Source organism: Pan paniscus, chromosome 15, assembly GCF_029289425.2.
Source record: "Pan paniscus chromosome 15, NHGRI_mPanPan1-v2.0_pri, whole genome shotgun sequence".
Taxonomy (NCBI): domain Eukaryota; kingdom Metazoa; phylum Chordata; class Mammalia; order Primates; family Hominidae; genus Pan; species Pan paniscus.
In genome coordinates, this window is record NC_073264.2 from 62,789,633 (window position 1) to 62,795,693 (window position 6,061).

A 6,061-nucleotide genomic window follows, 5' to 3' on the forward strand; every position below is an offset into this window, starting at 1 on the left:
GGAAAGTGCTAAATTACATTTGGATGTTGAAAAGCCATGAAATGATTCAGGCAGACAAAAATAAAATATATGAAATAAGAAGCACACAACAGTTGAGATGTAGTCATAGGCCTGCCCAACTTGTTGGACCAAACAAAGAAGGAAAAAAATTGCTATATAATAAATGACTTGTCTTTTCCATTCCTAAAATATGCACAACTGTCTGGATCATTGTGATATGAATATAATGTCAGGTTATCGCAAATGGGATCAATGCATACTTGTTAGAAGGGAATTGTGAAATCTCCAGCTCTGAGCTCTTCTGGAAGGGTGGAGAAAGAACAACAGCCAGTTTATGAAACCATTAGAAAGTATTTATAGGACCATGCTTATATCATTTCGTAATAACTTACATGTTATTGTCTGCTTGTATATTGTGTGATCTAAGAACAATTTCCAAATTAAAATATTGTAATTGTTCCCATTAAGTTTATCCTGGCAGATCTTTTTTTTTTTTTTTTTTTTTTTTTTTTTTTGAGACAAGATCTTGATCTGTCACCCAGGATGGAGTGCAGTGGTGGCACAGTCATGGCTCATTGCAGACTCAATATCCTGGGCTCAAGTGATTCTCCCACCTCAGCCTTGTGAGTAACCGGGACTACAGGCACGTGCCACCATACCTAGCTAATTTTTTTTTTTTTTTTTTTTTAGAGACAAGGTCTCATTAGCTTGCCCAAGCTGGTCTTGAACTCCTAGGCTCAAGTGATCCTCCTGCCTTACCCTTCCAACGTGCTGGGATTATAGGTGTGAGCCGCCATGTATCCTGACAAATCTTTCTTTTTACTACTCCTTTAAGTGGGACCTGTAGCTGACCCAATACTCTGAACCGAATATATTCACCTGAGAGAGAGAGAGAAAAAAAAACTCTGCCACAAATAAAGCAAAACTGTAACAAGAAGCCTTGGTCACATTTGTTGAAGACTAGCATACTGCTGGCTAGTCTGTCCAGATGTCTGAGAATGGATTAAATGGCTTTCTGCTGTTCTTTTTAGGATCAAGATGCTATGAAAAGCTTTAGTATTTGATACATTTCAAGGGAGAAAAGTCTGAGTTTACTTATTTTGAAATGCTATGTGTCTTTGTACTTAGGTGAATACATGTGAGTATATTTTAAATTAAATTCCTTTCAACTATTTCAACTATTTTTACAGACATCATTTACTGAGAGGACAAATGGGTAATATCATAAAAACTGCCATGGGTGGAGGTGAAATGTTGTAACTTACAAGCAGTAATTTATCTTCCTGCTGGCATGTCAGGATATGGTGATGACTACACTTGTTGTTCAAATTATTTCCTAGTAACAACCTCAAAGGAAACCATGTTGAGTCTGAAACCATTTTGCATTTGAAAGCCTGTGTGGCCTTCTTACAGATCACATTTTCAAAGAGGTCAGAAGTCAATGTATATGTAGAATTTCAGACACTGTACCATCTACCACAGGGATTACACTCAGAGGCCTAAACATGTCACAGGAAAAGTTGTTAGACTGTTTAAAGAAAATCAACAGCCAGGCACAGTGGCTCATGCCTGTAATCCCAGCACTTTGAGAGGCCAAGGCAGGCGGATCACTTGAGGTCAGACATTCGACACTAGCCTGGCCAACATGGTGAAACCCTGTCTCTACTAAAAATCCAAAAATAAGCCGGGCATGGTGGTGGCGCATGCCTGTAATCCCAGCTACTCAGGAGGCTGAGGCAGGAGAATCGCTTGAACCCGGGAGGCGGAGGTTGCAGTGAGCTGAGATCGTGCCACTGCACTCTGGCCTGGATGACAGTGAGACTCTGTCTCAAAAAAAAAGAAAAAAAAAGAAAAGAAAATCAACTGGAAGAGGGTAAAGGGAAGCAAAATCTCTCTGCAACATTGGAGAGTGAATTTGCACAAAGGACATTCCAAAACATCCATGAAGTTGACTGGAAAAAAAAATAGAAATACAAATGTAAAGTTTAAAGGAGCCCATGAACCTAAGGAAACAGATACTGGGGATTTTTAAGCTGAATACAAAACCTCTGAGAAGCAAAAGAAAAAATATTTTTGCCAAGAGGCATCCTTTCCATATCTAAAGCAAAACCCACAAATACCCATGAGTAATATCATGCAGGTTATGAAGTTCCTATGCAAAACCAGCAACATTTTCATAAACCAGAATTGTTGGAACAGTTGCAGATATTCATTTTAAAAAATCTGACTGTATAACAGCTCTGAAACGCAAAGCTAGGCCACAAAAGTACATTTCACCACATATATCAATTTTCTTGAACCCTCTCACTATCAGAGTTGCCCAGGTTTTAAAGTTCCAAAGTTAGTAAAGAGACTGTGAATCAGACACTAAAATATGTTCTTCTACTTTGTACTGTAGCAATGCCATATTGAAGAAAAATATGAAAATGAAACCAAAAAGCAAACAAGATTGTGGAATTCCCTGACATTGTATTATATTTTAGCAGCAGCCTCTGTATTACAGAGGCTGGAATAGCTTAAATGTGTCTTTTTCAATTAATTTCCCTTTTTTTCCAGAAGAATAAAGAAGTACATTTATTACAGTAAATAAAGTTGGCATTGTTCATATTAAACAAACAGGATGTCTGAACTGTATGCATTAAAAGATTTCAGAATGACAAGGCAAGCAAATTACACATATTAGTGCTTATGCTTTCAGAAAGAATGGAATGCTCGGAAAGTACTAAATCACACGTAGGTACTAGAACGAGAAAAAAATGACAAGGGTGTAATGGGTGGTGAGGGTGGGAACTTTTTCTCGCTTAAAATACATTGGGCTCATTTGTGTCTGCAATGCATCAGTCCCCAGTGCAAGAAAAAAAAGCCACGAATATGGACAGACTCAAAGTCTTCTCCAAATGGAAGATCCAAATCAGAACCTTTGAGGAGGTTTGCCTCAGCACCTTCTGTAGAAGTGGTTGGCAGACACACAACTAGACACAAGGTAACATGGTAGAGCAGTGTTGAGAAGAGGATCCACAGTGGTCTCCACTGCCCTGGCGGTGACCTTCTCCTCTGACTGTTCTGTATGTAATGGGACTGGCTTGTGCAGGCTGTTCAGCAAACCATAGACCTGGTTTGCTATCCCCTGATCTTGTAGGTCATGTGACTGGACAAGCTCATTTGCCCTTGGGTGGATGGTGTTCAGTGACCCATCTTGCTGAGTCATGCTAAACCTGTTGAGCATGCAGCCTTAGTGCTTTAATGAAAGTGCCCTTCGTTGCATTTAGAAACAGTGACCCACCCTCTCCCATCTTTGCTCTGTGTCTAAGTGTCATTGACACAGGACAGGGTTCCACACAGGATGTGATTCATATGAGCCAATCTTGAGTAGGTTTCTTATGGTTTTTAGTTTTGTTTTAGTCAAAAGAAGGGAAACTTAACTATTTCCAATAGGTTTGATGAAGGTAAAAGCATTTCCCTCATTTTTCTGTCCACGCAAAAGAGCATACTGGGAGACCACAAAAGCCAAGGCGATTTGTGGGCCTATTCCCCCATTTCTCCCACCAGGTGTGGGAAAGAAGCAGAAATTTATGGCTTTGAATGGATTCTACAGATGCCAGAGTATAAGAAATTTCTAATCATTAAAAAGACCTCAAACGTGGCCAGGCGTGGTGGCTCACACCTGTAATTCCAGTATTTTGGGAGGCTGAGGTGGGTGGATCACCTGAGGTTGGGAGTTCGAAACCAGCCTGACCAACATGGAGAAACCCTGTCTCCATTAAAAATGCAAAATTAGCTGGGCGTGGTGGCGGGCGTCTGTAATCCCAGCTACTCCGGAGGATGAGGCAGGAGAATCGCTTGAACCCAGGAGGTGAAGGTTGCGGTGAGCCGAGATCATGCCATTGCACTCTAGCCTGGGCAACAAGAGCAAAACTCTGTCTGAAAAAAAAAAAACCCACAAACTTGTAAGGACCTTTAGAGTTGACCGAACACTTTCACATTAGTAATTTCATTTGTGCCATACAGCTTGCCCGTGAGATAAGTCAGGGTTGGCCTCCTCTTTATGTGAGTTGATATTTTTAAAAATTAGAATGTACCGTAGTATGCGTCCTGTATAAGTGATGTTCATTGTACAAGTAAGTTTCATTGTTCCCCACTAGTGTAGATAAGGAATGTCCATAGGAAATTTTGTAACAGAGGCCATCCTCCAGCCCCCACAAATACATGCCTCACCCTACCCCAGTATATATGGAAGAATATGTTCAAGAGAAAGTGGCTGTTCCCACCTTATTTTAATTTTTCTGAAACAGGAAGCAGGCAGAACAGCGGGGAAAAGGGAAGCTAACTCCTTCTTCCCCTTTCATTTTCTCTGGGGCTATGATGCAAAGCAATGCTACAGAATATTTTAACCCCAGCCAATCACCATAAGAGAACACATAATTAAAAGCATCAGAGGTAAGAGTTAAAGAAAATGATTTTCTAAGCTGTTTGCTTGTTTTGAAATAGAGACAGAGTCTCAGTATGTTGCCCAGGCTGGTCTCTAACTCTTGACCTCAAGCAATTCTTCCACCTTGGCCTCCCAAAGTACTGGGATTACAGGCCTGAGGCAACACATCTGGCCCTAAGCTATTTTTTAAAAGACAATGTTTAACACATGATATGAACATATGTGTGTGGTAAGTAAAGTAGAATGAGATTTCTTTATTTTTTCTTTTTCTTTTCTTTTTTTTTCTGAGACAGCGTCCCACTCTGTCAGCCTGTCACTCAGGCTGGAGTGCAGTGGTACGATCATGGCTCACTGCAACCTCAGACTTCTGGACTCAAGTGATCCTCGTGCCTCAGCCTCCCAAGTAGCTGGGAATATAGGCACCCACCACTATATCCAGTTAATTTTTTTATTTTTGGCACCCACCACTATATCCAGTTAATTTTTTTTATTTTTGCTTTTTAGAGAGGAGTCTTACTATGTTGCCCAGGCTGGTCTTGAACTCCTGGCTTCAAGCTATCCTCCCGCCTCAGACTTTCAATGCGCTAGAATTACAAGCATGAACCGCCTTGCTTGGCCGAGATTTCTTTAAATTATTTGCTCTTTGTTTCAGAGTTTTTAAAAGATTACTCCTTATGTATTTTGATGACAAAACTCCCCCTCAGGTTTTGGGCAATTTGTCTCACAGAAAAATCCCCTTTTCTTTCTTTCAATGACGTATCATCACTTGAATTCTATAAATGCTATTGGCCTCTTTGGCAATCATCACAAAACTATTTTTTATTATTTTGAGCATCCTTGAGGATTATTTGAATCTCTCTATATCTGTTCTTGTCACATTCTCTCTCTCTCCATCTGTTTGTCTTTATGGGTTCCTCTTTCTCCATATCTGTCATTTCACCCTCTCTGACTTCTCCCACTACACGCTATCCCTTCCCCACCTCATTCCCGTTAACTGATGTCCTTTATGTACCAAGAACAATATCAATTCATAAAACATTTCCCTCCCTGGGCTCCCTCATATCCCTACTCTACTCTTCCCACAGTCTGCCCCAAAATATCTTTTACAAGTGCTTGAAGAGTCACCTTAAAAATCAGGTCATCAGATGTATGCCAATAGTGAAAAATTTGAGCTGATCCAAATGTTTCTCAGTGGGAGATTGATTAAATAAATTGCGGTGGGTTTATTAAATGGAATACCATACAACTATTAACAGTGCAACCATTTATTGACATGGAAGGTTGTTCATGACTTTTCTTTCTTTTTTTTTTTTTGAGACGGAGTCTCGCTCTGTCACCAGGCTGGAGTACAGTGGCGCGATCTCAGATCACTGCAACATCCACCTTCTGGGTTCAAGTGATTCTCCTGCCTCAGCATCCCGAGTAGCTGGGACTATAGGTGCGCACCACCATGCTCAGCTAATTTTTGTATTTTTAGTAGAAACGGGGTTTCACCAGGTTAGCCAAGAAGGTCTCAATCTCTTGACCTCGTGATCCACCCACCTTGCCTCCCAAAGTGCTGGGATTACAGGCATGAGCCACTGTGCCCGGCCTCATGACATATTTTTTGCATGAAAAAAGTGAATTACAGAG